General features: G+C 33.8%; 1 protein-coding gene across 14 annotated transcripts in view; it reads left to right on the top strand.

Annotated features, from left to right (window-relative positions):
* Nucleotides 1-22,837, top strand: part of LOC141461393 (uncharacterized) — a 561,940-nt gene that overhangs the window by 154,494 nt on the left and 384,609 nt on the right. The gene's annotated exons all lie outside the window — the stretch shown is intronic.

Genomic DNA, 22,837 nt, shown 5'->3' with positions numbered 1-22,837 from the left:
TTAAAATAAAAAAAATTCACCCTCCTGTCTATCAATGGGCGAGGGGGGTGGAGGTATGTTTCATTGACTGGTACGAGGTCCGCCATCTTGTGGTCTACAGCTGGTACGAGGTCCGCCATCTTGTGTACTACAGCTGTTGGAAGAGACGCCATCTTGTAGGAGGAGCTTAGGAGGCCAACGAATACGACGACCTAGGGGTGGTGGGAGTGGAGGGGGTAAAGGTAGGTGTCATGTGATAGGAGTAGGGCTAGGGTGGGGGTAAAGGGATGTCGTCGAGTACGCTGATTGGTCGATTAAGAAGGGTGGGGGTAGGAGTGGGGGTAAAGGTGGTGTCATCGAATTCGCTGATTGGTCGATTAAAAAGGGTGGGGTGGGGGAAGGGGCGTGGCCTAAAGCCCTCGTCGAGTTCGATGATTGGTCAATAAGGTGGGGTGGGGGTAGGGGGCGTGGCTTAAACCCTCGTCGAAATCGATGATTGGTCAATAAGGAAGGGTGGGGGTAGGGTTAGGGGAGGGGGTGGGAGGGGAGGGGATGGCCGCCATTTTGTATTTTAGGTGTGCCAGAACCCCCAAATCCTATCTACTCCCCTTAAAACTAACCTTAAGGAATTACTTGTGCGCAATAATTCAGAATCGTTTGAATGAATCGATTCTTCCAGTTAGCCAATTATTAAAGAAGAAACCTCGCTGTCCCTTCCCCTAAAAGGCACGTGAACGAAATAAATCAAATGTAAACTTTCTGTGATTTTTCTGTTCCTGAGATATGTTGGTTACTGAGTGAATAATATTAATTTTATTTCTAGTCCAGGAAATCCAGTTAGGATTAGAACCTCCTTCACAATTTACTTTAGGTGAATTCCTTGGTTGAGTAAGAACCAAATGAAGATATTTCTTTCACTTTTAGTAGCAAATACATTAGTTTTCTGTGGGCTTAATTGATGGTATTTATTTTATTAACTGTGCTTATAAAGTAAAAAGTTAAATGTGTTAATTGAAGTCTCTTTTTGCAACTTAGGCAATTCAATTTTCTGGAAATTCGTCAACTAAAAGTGCGATTTCATTGAAATTTAGTATTTACCCACTTAAATTCATAATTCTTTTAACTGTTTTCCTTTTCCTCAGTGGTGCTTTTTAAGTTCAGTTTACTGTTCCTCCTTCAGTATAATTACCGAGTGATATTAAAACCATTTTAAGAATTCTAAACTGTAGGAAAGTTGCTTAACCAGAAATGCTGTTTTACAGAATACATTTATGAGATTTTTCTAATTTTTTGTAGACGATTGCGTTCAAATTTGCTTTGATCACTTTCGAAATTGATATAATAGGTAAATGTCTACTTTACTTATCTATTTTTTTTTTTTTTGCCACCAATGTGTAATTTTAGAATAATGGCTGGTAGAGAAAGTTATTACAATTTTTAAGCAAGCAATGGGTCAGCGAGATTAACTTTTTTTTCATCATTTCCATAGGCCTTAAGGCAACTCATTATCTTGTGACATTTCATAAATTAAATATGATATTCCCTAAAATTGCTCATGTTAGAAATTGTAAGAATAAAAGTGCAAATATTGGTTTATTCCATTTGCATCCCTGAAGAGGGTTAGTGCTGCTATCTGCTTACTCTATTATTCAACTGGCTGGTCTTATCTCCTTTGAATTTGTTAACCTTTCTTCGTCTTTAACTTTTAATTTAAACCCCCTAAATTGTTTATTTTTATCATACTTTTCTTGTATCCTCTGATAGAATTCTCCTTTATTTTACTTGATTACTCAACTTTTATGTTCATTTTTAAATTGATTCAAATGTCAGGAGGCCAAGTGTAGGAAAATAAATGATCTCTTTGCAGAATTTGCTGAACCTGCGACCAAAGTTGTTTCCTGGACACATAGACGAAAAGATAACCAACCAATAGATTGGTACAAAGGTTGAGAGCCTTTACAAACATCGTAAAATCGTCCCAAATTTGTTTATAAACATTATTTATTGATTTATAAATGGCTCCAAGGAGTAAATCCACCCACTAGTAAACGAGAAATCTGAAGTTCATCTATTATATCAGGAAGATCTTTCATCTGGTTCAGTACGGATGGCAGGAAATTTGGTAATGAGGATGAAACTCAGTATCCAGTTTTGACTATCCAGTTCATAAATTTTGATGCCGGCAATTTGGAGTATAAAAAAATTGGTTTGCCGATTTTACTTGCAGCAGTTCAATCATAGTAAAAGAGCTTGTTTTAGTATTTATTTTGACAAATTGAATTTAATATTTAAATTTTGGTCAGTCAGTTTAATAAAATTCTAATTAATACTTTAAAACGTTTTTTTATATCGTCAAATAAATTGAAGAGTTTTATTTCAGTGGAAGTGTAATTAAAAGGTTATGTGAAAAAGATTCAGTAAATGGAATTTTCATAAAACCAATTTCCCGTTTGAGGCAATACGGAAGTGCGGAACGGAAAAGAATAATGCACTTAATAGAGTTTCATTCTCTTTTGTTCCGCTTTTAAATAAAAGTGTAATAGCTTCCGTTTTTTTTTTGTTTTTTCAATTTAGTGGGGGGGAAGGATTTTCACCATTCGCGCGCACATGTCCGTTATACAGCCTTGGTAAAGGGCAAACACGTTTCTGGTAGGAACACCTGAAAAAGTGCGACTTGGCTTCACTACATTTGCGCTGCTTTAAAAATTCACAGCCCATTACTGGACTACCAGAGTATTCTGACATGGCCAACTTCTGTTGCATATTGCATTGAGTTTACCATTTGCATGCCACCCGGCTTGTGGCAGCGTATCGTTACACATCGTTTTTTCTTACCTAAGTTCCCTTCTTTGTTGATAAGAACACTGGGCATCTTCGTAGTTATTTAAATAAGTAATGTTACTTTATCCTAAACATGAAAAGTTAAATATAAATGATACTATTTAGGAAATTTGATACACTTATATACCGAAAGAAACATTGAGATCTTTGCAATACTTTTAAGTATTCAATTATGTGATTAAGTCAAGTATTAAAGAAATCTTTTAGGCTATTTAGTGGCAACTTTGATACTAAAACTGGAACTCAAACCAGGAATCTTATTATCTAATTCGCTTTATACTTTCACACAATTTAACGTTACTAAAATTCTCAGGGTTTCTCCTTTAAACTTTAGATTTTCATTGACTATACGAGGGTCGTTTGAAAAGTCCGTGCAAAGTCAGAGAGATAGCACTACTGGCGCGTATCGAGATTATGTTTAGTTAGTAGCATCTCTTGGAAGAACACACACCAAGTTTCAGCCAGATCGGTCTATTTCTTTGTGTTTGACATTCGTTTGAATCGAGGAAGTCGAGTGATTTTCAAAAAATGGACGAAAAAGAATTTCGTGTGTTGATTAAACACTACTTTATGAAAGGCAAAACGCCTCAGGAGACTAAAGAGAAGCTTGATAAACATTATGGTGACTCTGCACCTTTGATTAGAACAGTTTATAAGTGGTTTCAAAATTTTCAGAGTGGCCATATGGGCACAAGTGACGCTGAACGTTCTGGACGCCCTGTTGAGGTTACTACTCCAGAAATCATTGATAAAATCCATGATATGGTGATGGATGACAGAAGAGTGAAGGTGCGTGAGATTGCTAGTGTTGTGGGCATCTCGAATGAACGGGTACATAATATTTTGCATCAACATTTGGACATGACAAAGCTATCCGCAAGATGGGTGCCGCGATTGCTCACGCTTGACCAAAAACGAAATCGTGTGAAGTGTTGCAAGGACGGTTTGCAGCTGTTCCAGAAGAATCCGCAGGACTTTAAGCGTCGTTTCGTCACTGTGGATGAAACATGGATACATCACTACACTCCTGAGACCAAAGAACAATCTAAACAATGGGTTACCAAGGGGTTAAGAATTAGAAAGCCTTTATAAATACAATTTGCATCAAACAAAAGCGATAGATCCTTATCTGAGTGAACTTAATCAAATAATATTTCAAGTTGTTCACTCTATTTCTTTAAACTAGCTTTTTAGCCACTGACATAATCGTCTTTAACATTATAACAGATTAAACTATCGTAAATATAAACTTATTAAGTTTCTGGATGTATCTATTTTAATAAGTTTTTTTAGATTTATTTTTTTTGTACAGCCATTTATTTATTTGCAACTGCATTAACAAGTTATTGTGATAGAAGTATAACATAAAAAGATTGGCATTTGAAGAAAATACCAGTGACAGACTTGGCGTCTGATTAGTGCATTTAATTGAAATATTGTTAATTTTTCCAGCTAATTTATATTCTTTCTTTCCAACCACTCTTTCATTTACTTTTCTATTGATGTAGGTAAATAATAATGACAAAATTTTGATATAATTATTTATATAAATGTTTACATAAATATAGATCTTTTTAAAGCCTTATTTGGTACTTTATAATGATAATTGTTTCTACTGTGCAGTGTCGATGCAATAAAAAGAAGCGTCCAGTCCATTCATTAAAATGCAATCGGATCGCCACAGGCCCTCGTCTCAACTTAACATTCACCCTTAAGAGCACATAAATCTGCCCAATTTATTGCCCATGTTTCGGTTAAAAATAGAACAGTTTTAATTGCTCAGCTTTTTTTTTTTTCTGTTTTCTTTTCGTCTTTAACAGTAATTCGGTAACATTTTGTGTTTCTAAATAGATTTTTTGCTGAAATTGCATTCGTGAACACCAACTACAGGTTGCTTGTATTATCTGAACTTCATTTTTATTTACTTATTGTTTTAGCCATTATTGTTTCTTAACAATTTTATTGGAGTTTATTACTTTATAAACAGGATCTGGAAATTAGATATGATATATCTTTGGTTCCCATCTACAGAAGCTACCCTTTCCAGCAGATAGTTTTATTTCCAACAATTCCAGGGTCACCCTCATTCATGAAAGAAGACAAACTTAAATAATTTTTAACATTGTCTTGGACTCCGCCTTAGGAAGATGATTTCTACGGTTTTTTCTGCGCCAAGAGATTGTAAGATTTTTTTTGTTCATATTTACGAGATCCAAAATGCTTTCTGTTAAAATTTAAAAGAGAAAAAATGCAGTACTTTCTATTAGAAAGAGTAAGAAAAAGAAACAACAGAAATTCAGAAACCTTATTTAGGAACTACATAAGGTAAGAATTAATTTTTACTAAACTCTTTTATACGTATTTGTAGTAGTTTTTTGGGAAAGCTGCGCGTCTTTAAAGTTGATCCCTGAAGTATAAGGTCAGCTGTGATCAGTCTGAGAAAAACAAGATAAGTGAATTTCACTGAATCAGCTTGCATTACAAACTCTAGCACGTCAGAATATTCACCTTGAAATGTACTAATGATACTCTTTGAATCATTTACTTCGAATGATCTATATGTAGTTTCCATTCATGTTTATTAACTGGTGAGCAAAGTGGTCTGCTGGATGCACTGATGTGACATTATGGCGGCTCTTGATGGTCTCCCCGAGTGTGCAGCGTCAAGCATATTGCAATTCATCATTGTATTATGGTCGAAATATCTTAGTGCAATCATTATTCTTCGTGACCAGCAGCTGTCAGCTTCCATACATTGTTAGTTCACCTTATCAGTTTTGTAAAAGAATATCCTTGTGGAAATTTATTGAAAAGTTTTGATGTTCACTTTTGGTTACCACGCGCTATTCAAGTGATGTATTCTTTGAAATGTACCATTTTCAAAACACCTTTTCATGAACATCTGCCTTCACATATGTCACTGAGATTTCATATTTCTATTGTTGCATATATAATAGCTAGTCTAGAAATAGTACACATTTTAAAGCTTCTTTATATACTTGGTGATATTCACATTCTATGTTTTCAAAGTACTGTCGTAGTTGAAGTCTATACCGACATGTGCCACCTTTTAAGGCTAAAGGACTATTTACAAACTTGATGACATGTTTTAGTGATGATTTTTGAAAAAAAAAACTATTCTGTAATTGTCTACTTTGAAATACATTTTTAGAAGTTAATTTACTTTGATAAACTAACATTTCATCACTAAAAAAATTGTTGGTTACAATAGATCTCTGCTTTCTGCCTTCATTAAACGAAAGAATATGTTTCTTAAACGTGTGATTCCAAAAATACTTTTTCTGATATTCTAAACGAACTCCATTATTACAGCATTATAATACCTGATATTGTATTCAGGATACTTTTTTCCGATTCCATATTGGTATTAAAACTTAAGAGTAGATACTGTTATTGAATTTCAATTTATTTTTGCAAAGTTCTGTACATTAGAAAGCAAATAACTTTAGTTCTGATAGTGCCCTAACGGTTAGTGCACTGAACTCTCTTACTCGAAGATCCCGGGTTCGAGTTCTCTTCATAAGTCTCCACATAAGTACGTGAGGACGGCAAATGCACTAAAAAAAGTCTTCAAGCACCTCAGATAATGACGCGCATTAAATCAAACACTGATACCAATATAATTGGGTTGTCTTCATTGACTATGTACTGTTATTAATAAATTCCAATCTAGAAGAACAATAAACTGAAGATGTAAAAACTTAATATACAATAAATTTTGTATTAATAATGTTCTTCTGCGTCAGTGAAGACACATGCAAACTCACCCTATTATACAAGGAATCAAAATGAATATGGAATTGACCCCATTATATTAGGAATGAATGCGAAATCTTGGATTTCAAATGTTTTTTTTTTTTAATTTAATAATAAAATTTTTAATCGCCGGACGCTCAAAAACGTGGTTTGCTTGGGCCTGTTCCACATCTTGAACACCTTACCATCTTCCTGGAATCTTTCTAGAGATTCGGAGAAGTCAGTGTCCTAATTCGTTGCTCCTGTTAGATTTATTTCTATTCCATTAAATGAACTTCATTGATGGCACCAAATCCATACTGATGAATCCATTTTTCTTCATTTTCAAGTTTGTACATCTGGTAATTTATAATTTTCCTACTCTGCCATCTTCTGCAGTCTCTTTTGCTCTCAGCACTTGATTCGATTTTTGAGCTCAGTGTTTATAAATGGAACGTATTTTAAGGAAAAGGAATTTAGGTGGGTCATCACTGCAACATGAAGTGTTGGTTAGAAAAAAATGGTAATAGTTCTCCTGTGCCCGACCTACACTTACCCCTTATTTGCTAGATGGACGTTAAACTTTGCCAGAAAGAAAAAATAGGCTAATAATTTTACTACGAGTAAAATAAGTCCAGAAATATTTCAACTGAAACTTGTAGATCCCAGGAAGATAATATTGCGTTTTATGTGATTTCTCGAAAACGGCTGCACTTTATTTTCTTCCAAAAAGAGAACTGCAGTTACAAATACTAATCAAATAATTAAATTCACTTCTATCTCATTGTGATATTGGCCAAAGGGTTATGATAAGATAAGTTCTCTCCAAAGATGAGTGACTGACTGTTACCTAGGTAACAACTGCTTTCAACTCGCCCAGAAAAATATTCAAACATTATACTTTCACTCCTTTTTATACCAATTGTTTTTACCTCTAAAGTAAACCCTTGTGAGCAGCGCTGGAAAATTAAAATTTTTGTAATCATCCTGAAAACATTAATTTATTTCCTGAAAAGGGCGAGTAATTTAGTATTGATGAAAAAAAGATGAATAAAAGGGGCCGTTCAGGATGGAGCTTGCACCCGCCAAACAGACATAAAGGGTTGCTGCAGACGTACAGGAACAGCAGGGGAGTGCACTTGTCTGGCGGAATAATGCCACTGCATGTGCACAGATCCTGCCCATTGTTCAACTCCACCTCTCCGCCCATTCGCGAGAAAAGCTTGCACTTTTCACGCTTTATCCTACAACTTCTTAACTTGGCACCATTTTCACCTCTTACCAGCCTCTTCATTCTCTTTATATTAAATCACCTTTCTTATTTATTTTTTGCAGCAATTTTTCTTCAGCTTAACCTTTCAGTTTTAAGATGAATTAATGTTCTTTATTTTATGTAATGAAAGTTAAAATTGTAATATTTCAGTTAAAATTAAACTAATATTAAGTTTAAAATAAAAGTAATCCAACTATCAAATTTGGTGTCACGGACGAGCGGAAGCTCATTAAGCACCATATCGCTCAATTAGGCGGTTCAAGGTCAAATAGTTTTATTCAAACCGTAATATTAATATTTACCAAAAACATTCATTCTTAAATGATAACCAAAGACCTGAATATTAATATTTACCAAAAAAGTTAATTCTTAAATGATAACCAAAGACCTGAATATTAATATTTACCAAAAAAGTTCATTCTTAAATGATAACCAAAGACCCGAATATCAATATTTACCAAAAAAGTTCATTCTTAAATGATAACCAAAAACCCGAATATCAATATTTACCAAAAAAGTTCATTCTTAAATGATAGCCAAAGATCCGAATATTAATATTTACCAAAAAAGTTCATTCTTAAATGATAACCAAAGACCTGAATATTAATATTTACCAAAAAAGTTAATTCTTAAATGATAGCCAAAGATCCGAATATTAATATTTACCAAAAAAGTTCATTCTTAAATGATAACCAAAGACCCGAATATCAATATTTACCAAAAAAGTTCATTCTTAAATGATAACCAAAAACCTGAATATCAATATTTACCAAAAAAGTTCATTCTTAAATGATAGCCAAAGATCCGAATATTAATATTTACCAAAAAAGTTCATTCTTAAATGATAACCAAAGACCTGAATATTAATATTTACCAAAAAAGTTAATTCTTAAATGATAGCCAAAGATCCGAATATTAATATTTACCAAAAAAGTTCATTCTTAAATGATAACCAAAGACCTGAATATTAATATTTACCAAAAAAGTTCATTCTTAAATGATAACCAAAGACCCGAATATCAATATTTACCAAAAAAGTTCATTCTTAAATGATAACCAAAGACCCGAATATTAATATTTACCAAAAAAGTTCATTCTTAAATGATAACCAAAGACCCGAATATCAATATTTACCAAAAAAGTTCATTCTTAAATGATAACCAAAGACCCGAATATTAATATTTACCAAAAAAGTTCATTCTTAAATGATAACCAAAGACCCGAATATTAATATTTACCTAAAAAGTTCGTTCTTAAATGATAACCAAAGAAGTAATTTAATTGGATTTGCTGGTGTAGTGGATTTGAACTTTGAACGTGTGTTCACACAGTTTGGGTCCCGTTTTAGTGGTTACTATATTTACTCTATTTATAGAGGCGCGCGTTCACCTCTCAGCCACTATAAAGAGAAAGCCATGAGGAGTTACCGAAAGGAGTTGGCAAAAGGGGCTGTGGCCTTGACCTAGGTATCTCCCATTCACAAGTTCACGTTCATAACTTCACAAAATGCCCGTCTCCAAACTATTATTTTTGTTCTTTCTAGTTTTTTTTTATATTTACGTAATATCTGGTGTTTGGTTAACCTCACAACTGAACGAATAAATCCATGTACATATTTATCACGTAAATTAGACTCATCTGATTTTTTTTTTTTAGGTGCTCTTAGATACTTTAGGCATTTAAAATATTTTCTAACTAACTTTGCTTTCACAGATCCTGGCTTTATTTGACTAAATGTGAGATTTCTCTTCTCTTTTTCGCAACTTCTTCCTAGATTTTATCGAAAGCTTTAAAAGTATCTTCAAATAAGACAAACAAACAAAATCTTTAGGCACTTTTTCAGGTAGCTAATCGTCCAACTATCAAATTAGATGACTGAATCGAAACCACATACGTTCCAAACTTAAGACTCGCACTTTCAAGCCCACGCTCATATTCTCTAGCGAACCTGGCGAAATCATTTTTAGTAGTAACAGTTAAAGACAAAAAAATTATTCGCCAAAAATATTAAACCTGATAAAAACAAACGATGGCCCTCGAACATTCATTTTCATTACACTCCGCTAAGAAAAAATTCATTGCGATAAAACTGAAAATTATCACTTGCTCAGATACCATAAAATAATTTTAAGAATTTCAAAAATTTCAATATCATTTATTACTAAGTTTTGAAAATTTTATTCAAAAAGAAAATAGAATTTGTTACTTATAGTAGATTAGTGGAAAAACGAGTTTGCTGATGTAATCTGTAGAGATGAAGGTGGTTATGTAGAATTCAAAGACAATCAGTTTATTATAATGGTTTTATTAATCATACAAATTATATTAGTAATTGTGATTTCTGCTTAAAACAAAATTAATGCAGAGAACTGCAGCAGACGGCTTATGCCATGCCTTTAACACCGTACTTTCTAATTAATTTGTTTAATTTATTATTATTATTATTATTATTATTATTATATTACTATTTATCATACTTTAATGGAAATATTAAGTTACTTCAGTTAATCATAAACTTAATTTAAGCATTAAACTAAGACATTAATCAATGCTTTACCAACAACTGTGTAATGTGGTGTCAAACAAGGCGGAAGGTTATGCTGAATCCTTCTAAAACAGAAGCAAATATTTTCTTCCTTCGTTGGTTCCAGAATGAAAACCTGTATTTATTAAAACTCAACAACAAGGGAATTCCCATGAAAGAAAAAGATCAAGGAGTGGGCTACCTTCACATAATCCTTGATACACAACTCACCTGAAGTCGGCACATTATCGCGAAACTTCAAGAAGACTGAAATAATTATGCCCAGTACATAATTACAAGAAACACACCACTCAAACACTCCTGGCACTGTACTGCTCTATAGGACGCTCCTTAGACCTCTTTTAACATCCAGCCTGGATTGCATCTAGCTTTCACACACTGATGAACAAATTTACAGACTTTAACAGACGTAAAGTACTACGAATTGCCCTGAACGTCCCATAGTTTACTAGGAACAAACAGAGAACTCGAAATTCAAGACATTTTAAGCTTTCTCTTAATGAGCTGGCCCATATTTGATTTGTAAATATATAAAATATAAAAATTATTAAACGATAAAAATTAATCAAATAGCATTTAATTATTGATCCAATTAAAAAATAATAATAAATGAAAAAACAAACGTTTTAGTCGAAATAATAGCTATATTATAATTGATTCAGATTTATTCTATCATATAAAACCTTTCTTCAGATATTTTTGTCCTGGAAGACATCTATATAGATCCGATATCAGCTATTTTATGCACACACTTTTCTCATGTACTTTAATGGTTGAACATCTTCACGACAACCCCCGTTACTTCATCTGAAGTGCTGCTAATGGCCTCTTGAGTGTGACGCAGTGAACGAGCGTCACGGAGTATCCGCTACTAGAACGTGCCTCTTATAAAAAAAAACCATCAACAACTCTTCTTGGATTTTCCTTCCCTAAATTAAATTTACTTTTCTAAATTAGAAAATAAGGATTTCCAAAATTACTATTGAAAATATCATTTTCTTTGTTACAACCATTTCTCTAGCCGTAAAATAGACTTTCTATTTTTTTTTCTATCAGTTTTTTGTTCCCTTTTAATTGTTTCTTGCTGATATACCTATATGTTTAAATCACATGAATAAGTATACTTTTTTGTTTATGAGTAGCAAAAAATAAATTTTTTACGACTTTACCAAACTAGAGAATTTATTAGATATCAGATGTTTCAACTATTATAAAAATACAGTACACAGTTAGGGTGTCTAATATACGTAGATGTAAAAATTTACTACGCAATATTAGTTGGACATTATTATGTTAAATAAACTATGTTTCTAGTTTAATTTGTTAGACGGCTTCTTGTGCCTAAATTTTCGTTCATGCGTTGTAATATGCAAGAGAAAAACTAGAGCCTAATTGACAGTCTTGATCTTAATATTCTCTCTTTACTTCGATTTAATAAAAGGTATTTAATTCATATTCTTCTTAGTTTTAGTTAACCGTACGAATGGATTTAATAAATTCGACTAAATTATAATTTGAATTGGTGCTAAACTTTCATGATTTAATTACTGAAACTGACACTACCATCTACTATTGCCATTAGCAACTCCACGTCAACTTCTCCAATGATTATTAAGAAATGTTCGCCTCGCATTGAATTAATTACCAATTACAGATTAGCAGAAAACAAACTAAATTAACTTTTTATTCAATTTCTAGCAGTAGGAACTTAGGTAATTTTGTCAATATATCAACCCACAGATGTTCTACTCCTGCCGTTCCATGATTCCTAATTTAGATAGTTAAGACATTAAGCCTGTACGCCAAAGATAGGCGCTATTCTCCTTATGTTCAAGCTTTTTAACTCATCAAAATTGTTTTAATTAAAAATATATACATATATATGATTTTAGAAGATACGTTCTCAAGTGGATCTTCTAATCTCCGACGCTGATAATTTGAAGCGAAATAATTGTTCAGAGGAAGGGTGCTTTCTGTCAGTTTACACGCAGATATAGCTCCTCTATAAGGCGCTGAATTGAGTAGGGTACGGTGTCTTATTTAGATGTGCGGCGGATTAGCCTCTCATCAAAAAGGCCTAGGGGGGGGAAACAAAAAAAAACGGAACCTAATTTAAAAATAACATAATTTAGTAGCTAGCCTTCATTATCCCCCAAAATAATTATAATCATTTGTAATTTAATGGAAGGCAATTTGGTTTCGCAAAGTTTTTGGCGAACCTGAGGTAATCATACCTTTTAGAACAGGGTCCATCCATTAGAGTTCCAGCATTCACCACGGGGGGGCAGAGTTATGTTCGTTTATCTCGGGTCCTTTACTCAAGAGTATTTTGGAAATAACCATTTATTTCATTTTAAACCTTTTTAATTATGTTGGTTATGATTGTGAGAAAAAAAGCTATACTTTTTCTGAACAGTGTTAACTTTGAATGATCTAAATATTAAGAGAATGATTATCATAGAAAAAGTATTGTAGCATTTTTATAATTACTGATGATACTGGTTTCCGGATTGAAAGGTAGAATAGAATAGGAGAATAGAATGTAAACACAGAATCGCTGCCTTTATAATTATGAACCAACAACTCAACAACTTACGGCTGTAAGAGAAATTTTTTCAGATTTCCAGTTTTAAGTTCTTACCATGAGTACACATTTTGGGGACCAATAAATTTATTTCCATTCATTATCGTTCATTTTATCCAAAGCAAGCAAGTTTATTGTATCCCTGACCGGTTTCGAACTCTTTTCCAATTATGTTGGCCACATTGAATATTGTATATGGAATATTATGGTATATTCCGTGAGTTTGGTGATTTTTGAATTTATTTATGATTAAAAAAATGCCGATGAACCCCAGATTCAGGTCTTTCATTGCCATAAATGTAGGAAACCTCATTTATTTTATTTTTATTTTTATTTTTATTGACGTATTGAAATTCATTAAAATGAGTTTTCCAGGATCCTTAGGGATTTAAAAATAAAACTTAATTGCCAAGTAAATTGAATATCCCTGACGGATTTCCCGTATTCCATATTTTTTATCACAATTTATCTCTTTTATACACAACAATTCCCATTTTCATTCATACGTCGCATCTTCATTCTTACTTTACACTTATTAAATATCTCGGCTGAAGAGAAGTCATTCCCAAATAAGCCCCTTTAATCAGTGAGTCATTGCTACCCTGGTAAATCAAATTCTAATGCGAACCCTTAATAACGCTATTCTTTCTTTATTCAATAATATCGCAGTCAATGACTCATCCATCAACCATGTAACAATATTTCCACATTTACGCTAAATAAAATCATAACCGTCCGGTGATGGACAGTATTGTCTGTAAGGAGAGAGAGCACTGTTCCGGAAGCCGGCAGTGCATTGAAAAAAGCTTCGGGAGCCAATAACCTCAAGTGTTGACGCGCCTTAAATCATTTAAGAAAAAAAAATATCTTAATAAAATCATATTTGTTACATTTACTGATCCCAACACCACACTTCTCACATACGCAGATGACACCGCTTTCACTGATCATGTCCACTGATCATGACTTTGTACTTGCTCACAGAAATCTGCATTGAATTAGAACAGTGGTTCAAGAGATGGGCTATTAAGCTTAATGAAACCCAGTCTCAAAACATCACCTTCACTCTTCGTCGCATTACCCTTCCTCCAGTCTTCTCTAACCTAACACCTCTACCAGCAGTAAACGTTGCCCGCTACCTTGGACTTTACTTAGACCGAAGACTTTCTTGGAACCCCCACACTAGACTTAAAAGAACAGAACTAAACAGATGCTATCGACTACTTATACTAGATATAATAGACGATAGATCAAAACTCTCTCTGGACAACAAAAGACTGATTTATACTTCTATTTTGAAACCCATCTGGGCGTATGGAATAGAGCAGTGGGGTTCAACCAAACGCTCCAATCTCCAAAGGATTCAATCGCTACAATCTAAAATACTTCGAACTATTGTAAACGCTCCATTTTATGTCTCCAACCTGACTATACACACTGGACCTTAACATTCCTTTTGTCACCCAAGTTGCTAAAACACGATACAGAAAACTCCACTTCAGCCTGCAATCTCATATAAATCTTTCTTCTAGAACTCTTGCTGACTACCCGACAAGACGTCTTAAAAGTCAATGGCCTCGTGATCTCCTCTCAAGTGAAGAGAGTGACTAACTATATGATGTTTGGGAGAGTTACCACTGGGTAACTTCCCCACTCGTTACCTTATCATTTGTTACTGTGTTATTACCTTTGTTACTTGTAGCGCTAACGCGCTGACTGTAGCACAAGAAGTTACATTTAAGGTATATACATATATCAGATATTTGTAGAATTCCAAATAACTGATTATGGCTAATAATTTTCCGAAATTGAACATAAAAAAGTAGCATACAAAACGCTCATCTCAAAAATGTCCTTAAACCAATTTTCCTGAAAAAAGTTTTAAATAAACATTGTGCACAAACTTAAATACAAAATCTATACAATTTTCAAGAAATTTCGAAGCCATTTATCTGAAAACTTAACAAGAAAAAAGAGTGGTTCTTCCGTTAAACTGATTTTTCAGTTAGCTTTGGGTACTGTGATAAACCCAAACGAGATAAAAGTTTAAGCTCTCTGCGATTTATTGTTTTTGAGATTTATTCTGATCGCACATTCGCACCCTCAAACAGACCAATTTCTTCGGGATCAGAGCAACAATTTGGTTCACCCAGTTAGTGAAAGTAAAATATTATGTTGAAAATGAAAAGAGTTTGTCTGTGAGTTCACCTAACACCAGGTGCTGCCTAGTTATCTCTCAGCTACTATCTGCGCCGCCCTTAGAGCTGTATTATGTAGGATAGATACTAAGGAGGGGTTGTAGAACTATGGTTATACATTTTGATAGGCCAGGATGCCGCAGAGGGATCCCAAAGGAAGTGGCTAGGCTTCCTCTCTTTCGTGGTCAACAAAATGAACTAAGGCATTATTAATAACTTGAAGTTTGAAATTAATTAAGCTAAACGCCATATATAATTTGTAGATTCATTATTTATTGTTTGATAAATGAATATTCCATTGGGTTCCTTTTGCTAAACGTTGGTGAGAAATAAGTTTTGGCTAAAATATTCTCCGAGAGAAGAATATTAATGAGTTAGGGCCTCGAAAGTAAGAAAAAGTAATGTAAATGCTCTCACCAAGTTTATTCGTCACGGGAGGAGACATTTAAGCGGTTAACTGTACCCCAGTGATTGCCAACAGTGTGTATCTTAAACTACTAGCTGAATTGAACTTATAACTAAAAATGGTAGAAAGAAAACCATGATGAGTACTATAATTTCACCATAGCTGCGCTTGGGGGACAGTTTGAAGTGGAAGAAGGTATAAGGTGTTCTCTCAAAGAAGCGCAATAAAATGGTGGCTATGCAAGTATAGTAGAAGCAATAACCATGGGTAAATAGCCTTCTTACTTGGCGGTTAGTTCTTTTTTTCGTTTCCTGCTTCTTGAGACTTCCTTTTTTCTTGTATACGCAATATGTGAGTGTCAGGTTTCAGCCCCTACACTATTTCTTATTGTCCATTATAACCTACTCTGATTTTTATTTCATTTTTGTTTAACTTTTTTTTATATAGCAGACTACTCTCGAGGTGTTGAGGTTATTTTATAACATATTAAATTCCTCTGACACTTTGTTGCCCTTGGTAGCCATTACTTTTTTCTATTTACTCGTGGTGTTCATTCAACTTTGGAAGTATTAGTTAGGGATAGTGTTCAATATTTCTTTAGATAAAGAAAATAAAGTTAAAAGTTACAATGTGCCTTGAAACTCAACTTATGACCTGGAAGCCATTTTTGACTGTATCTCAAAACTTTTCGTCAAAATTGGAATTTTAGGAACACATTTTACTTTTCCTATCGTCCATGAGAAATGTCAACTTTTGGGAATCTTTTCACCCCTTCCCAGAGCACTTTAATCGAATTTCCCGTAAGAAAGTTTCCCGAAGTTTAAAGGAAATCTTACAAGTAGTTTTCGTGAAAATGGTTATAAAACTGAAAAATTCTCTCAGTAAGCAGAACATTCGGTGGAATGATTTGGAGCTAATACCTTATTTTGACTTACTCCATTAGCTACTAATCAACATATCAAATTGAAACCTTCTGCAATTTTCCTTTTTTGAATCACAAAACAGATATTTCCATTGGAAAATCAAAATAGGAAATTGATTGCTCTATCTTGTAAAATTAAGTAAGATCCCTCATTAATTCACTGTATTGAGTTTTACTAAGCTTTTTCTTTGCTTTAGGAAAACTAGATAAGACGGAAGCGTTTCATTTGTATTAGTACCTTAGAAACGTTTAACGTTGCTTGCTGTTAAACACGCAAAATCTTCAAGTTTCCTTATTTGGTTACGAATGGAATTGCTCAAACAAGGCGAACGTCTTTCAATAGTTAAGTGGCATGCGTTTAGAAACAAGGTCTATCGTCCTTTTTTATAAAATTAAATTACATTACACTGTTACTTAGATCGTCTAGTTTCTGGATTTAGAGGATTTAGAACCAAGTGAATAGTTTTGTAGTCTCATAATGCAAAGAGATGGAAAGACAGCAGTATAATTATTTTGCTTTATTCGTCATAGGCACTTGATTTTTCTTTTTCTGGCAGATTCAGGTTTTCAACCATAATCAGAAATTGATTATTCAGTTTAGCGTGATCAAATTTAGACTGTATGACAGAAACGTAATAGAGGCATATTCTCTAAACTAATCGTTCTCTATAGTAGATGAAAATAAGAATTCGTCAAAAAAAAACTAACAACTATTAGGAGTAGATTACTCTCCTTGCTGTTGTTATACGAGTACACCACCCTCTTCATTGACCTTCCTCCCAAGAGGATTATAGGGTGATTTTCTCTGCAACCCCTGTAATTGCTGAGCCTCTTCAGTATATCTCTCACGTTACCACTCTCAACGATCCTTAGATGTTCTAAGGGTGGCTCTCCAAATTAAGTACACGGATTTCCCAGGGAAGTAACTGGAAGAGTGGAGAGAATCTGTATAACCTCTCCCTTGAGTTCTGTCCTGTCAAATCGCTTTCCCCCAGTATTACAATGATGGCAGTCCTAATTAAGATGGTCAAAGTATTCAAGGAAGAGTAAGCACCCTTCCAACTCTAGTAACTTAGGACAGTCAAATTGCGGGGATTGGAGAGCCGATAGATTGGGATAACCTGCGCTTATGAATCCTTCTTCTCTCAAATGAGGGTTATCCACTCATGTAACTTTGCAGGTTTTTTTTTGAACTCAAGTACTTACCCAAACCCGAGTTATTCGGCAAAAGAAAGGTTACCCACTTTGAGAGGCCGCCAGATGCCTCGAAGGCTCCGTTTTTGGCACATGTAACTTTGCAGGTTTTTTTTTGAACTCAAGTACTTACCCAAACCCGAGTTATTCGACAAAAGAAAGGTTACCCATTTTGAGAGGCCGCCAGAAGGCTTCGTTTTTGGCACAATCACCGCTGCGCTTTACATACTCTGCCATGGATCGTACGAAATCTATAATTGGACGAAGGAAGTTCTAGGAAAAGAGTGAAGCGACATCCACAAATAACCACTCCCCCACTCAACTTCTAGCTCCTTTGGTCTACCTTTCAACCACTAGATGAAGAAGTGCGAGATTGAAGATTAGTCAATCCTGGCTACGAGACCAATTCTAGCATAGTTTCGTTGGCCTGCTCATAGCAGAAGGATGTAGAAATTGGATGCTGCTTCTAGCCAAGAACCGTAGCAGCAGACTCCACTTTTTTTTTGGTTCAACAGCGGCGTAAAGTTTCCACTACTCTGTCTCCATAAAAATTTCACCGCAGAACAATTCTCAGAGCAATTCGACCTTCCTCTCCACAAAACCATTTCTTTATGTCAGCTTCAGCCACTCCTTCAATAGTCATTCTAATCTGGCTGCGCGCCATCAGATCCAAAAATCGGCAGAATCCTTCAGAGGAAGATTAAAAAAAAAAAGTCCTTTAGCAAAAAAGCAAGTGCAGATCATGAGAACGTAAGTCTGTTTGCAATGTATAAGACATTTTTATTACATTTCTACTTATTTGTACATACGTTCTAGATCTCCTTAAGCTGGAGGGTTGCACTTGCTGCATTTAAACAAACTGACAGATGTAGTAATAAATAGCATATAAATTTCACTGTTTTGTCAAGGTAAACTGAACCCTAAACAATTTATTCTATTTTATTAAGCGGCATTCACCAAATTAATTGTTTAAATAAGATTTCCCTTTATAAAACCAGCTTGTTAAGTAAACAGTATAATAAAATAAGATTATAATGAAATTTGCATTAATTAATGAAGTGGTAAAACATAATTTTGATAAGGCCGTGGGTGGTGTTAGGGCTTGAGAAGGTGGATGCATTGCTCCCTGTTGGTAGGACATGCAACTGACCAAGTAGCTGTAACAGCCGCTAGATTGTAGGGTGCTCCATTTCTAGAGGGCTTCTTAGTATTCCTCATTTTTATTACAATAAAATTAGTTTCAGCACAATATAATCTTTTATTTTTTTCCATTGTTTCTTGAGCGAATGACTCTTTAACATTTTGACTGTTCATATTTCAGAAATGTATGAAAAATATTGTGTCGTTACAATGTTTAACTGTCATAAATAATTGCAGAAGTGGTTAATGTTTGAATCAGTCTCCTACAAAACTTGCGATGCAGTTTAAAATTGTAGCCTGCTTTTCCAGCATTTCCCGCTCAAAGTTAATTTTCCAGGAACTTTGTTGTTCGAAGTGCTAAGACGGTTTTCTTATTCGATATTTCACTGTCCAACTATCGATGGACTTGAGTCCTTGTGACTTTTTTCTCTTCCGGAAGTTCAAAAATCACCTCATGGGAACTCATTTTGGGGCAGTCGAAAACATTCAAACGGCTGTAACCGACCAGCTGAAGGCTATTCCAGTATCGGAGTTCAAGCATTGCTATGAGGAGTGGAAGAAACGTCTCCAGCGCTGAGTGGCTTCAGAAGGAAGTTGTTTTGAAGGTGATAATATAGAATTGTAATTCTTTTTAAATAAAAAAATTTAAAAAAATCAGTCTCCTAACTTAATTTACAGACCTCGTATATTTACTTTGTTACAATTTTTGCATCTTTCCAACAAAAGAGTTAATGCGATCAATTTGACACACTTTAAACCCTACGAAAGGTCAATTAAATTTTTCAAAAATTCACCCTGCTGTAATGAGAATAATTAAATGCCAGATAATATGAAGTGTTTTTGTGTTAGGGAGGTTTGATAGCTGTGATTAAATGCGACCTGCAGTAGCAGAAAGATGTCTGCCATATTTTTTAATTATCTCATTGCAAAGACAAAGACGATTATTTCAAATATCATTCAGAAACTCATAATTAACTTACAGAAAGTTTTAATTAAATTTTATAGTATTAAATCATAATAATTAAATGTGGCCTGCCATTTATTTCCTCTCTATGTAGGTAAACCCATGTAATAAACTTGGACTTAGGACATGTGCAGGCTGCTCTGGTTGCCATTGCAGAGTAGATGGGTTAGCGCAGGCGAACGTGCTCCTCTTCATCGTCCTATATTACAAACAAGAGTTTATGTTGGTGTTCTGGGGGTGAGCAGAATATCCAGCACCGTTGTAGATCTGTAAAATGATTACGCATTCTCTCACCTTGGAAATGACAAACGATTTGGTTCTTCTCATATGTTCGTACTAATGAGAATCTCTCAGCAGAATTGACTAGTCATTTGTCAAAAGTTTTTTTTTTTTCTTAGACCAATCGAGATAACTAATTTCCAGTCGAGAAAGTTCCCAATTAATATCATTTAAGTAATATTTCTGCAATAATTTCTTATTTTTGTAATTATTATAATGTTCTTAGATAATCGCTCGCTTAATTTCTTCAATCACTGATTCTTCTTTTGAAACTCTAACTTTTGAAAATATTTTTGAACTCTGGTGGATGTACATCTTGAAAAATTGAGGTTTCGTATTAATAAATGTGACGACACCCATGTATTGCTATATCAGGGGTTTACGATGTGGATCTAAAGACATAATTAACATCCAATGAAAATGTCAAAGGCAACTGGTCGCCACTGCGATTACCTGATTGTAATCACCGTGAAACGAATGCATCGCCATACCGTAGCAAAGCCATATATCCAACAAACTATAGTTAGAAATCTTTCACAAGTAGTAGATGAAGTGTTCAATTAAAACATACGAGTATTTTAAAAGGATTTTGAACTCACAGGAATTCAAAAAAGGGAGATAACTATTCACTCCTTTGATGATTGCTAAGATAAAGAAATCTGATGGTAGTTTCTTTTTCAATCTTCTTATCTATTCTTGCGCGGTAATGCACATTAGTAGGAGTTGTTATTAGTGCATACATGAATATGCTCTCAAATAGCCAAGTAACCAGGGCTTAAATTGATTCATTTTATATTAATAATCATAAACAGAAATTATTGACGAATTAGATGGTGAGCAGGAATCAGTATCAACTATTATTATTTATTTATTTATTTATTTATTGCTAGCTACATAGCTAATTGCTTAAGCAATGGAGATGGCCTAAAATTTAATTTTTAATAATTACATGTAATAATTACATTTTAATAATTTTTATATACATTTACAAAGATAAAAGAAATTCTTAAGGAAAACAAAAAATTAAACAAAAAAAAAGTTTCCTCAATTCCTTAAACAGAAAACAAACTAACATAAAATATAAATATTCTTAATAAGTACTAAAATAAGAAGAAGAGAAAAATCAAAAACTAAAATAAAAACAAATATCAATCACCTAGAACAAAACTTCTAATTTTGGCAGCCTGTTTGCAGAAGTTATACAAGGAATTTAACTGTTCTTTAGAATGTATTGTGAGCAATTGCTCAAACCTCGACTTTGAACAAGAGGCTGGACAATAATATTTATTGATGAAATATGATCTAATCGGCGAATAGGTTTAACACTCAAACAAGAAACGCAGAATGGTATCGCTGCCTAAAGTCTTACAAACTAGACATATACAGGGTGTTCATTTTAAGACGGCTCAAATGCATTTCATGCTTAAACGGTTAATCTGAGCAAAAAATGGTAGAGGAAAAATTTGTTGCCAGTCACCTCTAGTTTCACAATATTTGACTTGATTTTAGATTTCTGCCCGCATATGCGGCTGATGCGCGACCAAAAGTGAGGGTTCGCAGTTAACCCCCATTTTCATATACACAGTTTTAAAGAGTATAAAAAGTTATGAAAGAAACCGGAAACCACAATTCGATATCTTTAAAATTAAAGGTGCTAGGCCGTTTCAAAATCTGGTATTTATTAATCATATATCAATTTTTTAACTTGTTATCAAAGAGAAAGAAGAGCATGCGACAGGTCATTTTTATGTATTTTTTCATCCTTTTTCTACTAAGAATATTACCAAAGCAGTAAAGCTAGTATTTTTCTTAATATCGGGAAATAAGTCGTTTTCCGAGTGATTTTTCTAAGAAAAATCAAATGTTAAAAGCTTTAGATGTTCTCAAGCATATACAAAATGGCTAATAATTAATTTTACATCTGTTACAAACAAGAAGGTTTAATAATTATTTGGTAATTTTGGAAGAGGTGCGTTTAATCACCAAAAACATTGGAAACCTCCTGCCACATATTTAAGTGATCAATATCTTTCATGTACAGGATCAAACTTATTCCTTAACTTATCAAATAATGCACTTTAGGCAACTTGTGAAGCATGTACTGTGCCTTCAAAGGTGCCTCCTCAGATACAGAGAGCAGTTGATAACCTCCTGGCTAACCTGGCTTGCGAGCCAGAGGAGGCACCTTTGAAGGCACAGTACATTAACTATTATTATTAGTTAAGGATTAATACATTAAATTACAATAAAAGAGTTTATTAAAACGAGTTAATAATTTTACAAATTTAAGTAGATGTTTCACAGACAGGAAATTTTCGGCGTCGATTCTCCAAGAAGTAGGGTGGTCTTATAAAGATCCTTTGTTGTATTCAGTTTGGTGGACGGCCCTTTTGTTCCAGTTTGACACTGCAAAGGTATAACCCGTTAGCTGGCCGTACCAATTCGTGCAACTTGGGTTTTCTAAAATACGAGTATATTTGAAAATTGTAATTACTTTTTATTTCAGCTGATCTCTCGCCCTTCATAATAATAATAATGTTTTATTAATAAAGTAATATATACAAAAATAAAGAAATTCCACACATTTTACGGCATGGAAGAACCGTCTGCCGGAGGTTGATAATGAGAGTGAAAAGAAATAAAAATATAAACAAAAAATAATGAAATCTATCCAAATTACAAAAAACATGTTAAATAAAAACATAATCATACAAATACATATATACTATACAATAATACTTTAAATAATCCAAATG

Source organism: Rhodnius prolixus, unplaced genomic scaffold (genome assembly GCF_049639745.1).
Source record: "Rhodnius prolixus isolate KJV_2025 unplaced genomic scaffold, Rpr scaffold_1, whole genome shotgun sequence".
NCBI lineage: Eukaryota > Metazoa > Arthropoda > Insecta > Hemiptera > Reduviidae > Rhodnius > Rhodnius prolixus.
This window is presented reverse-complemented; position numbering and strand designations above follow the sequence as displayed.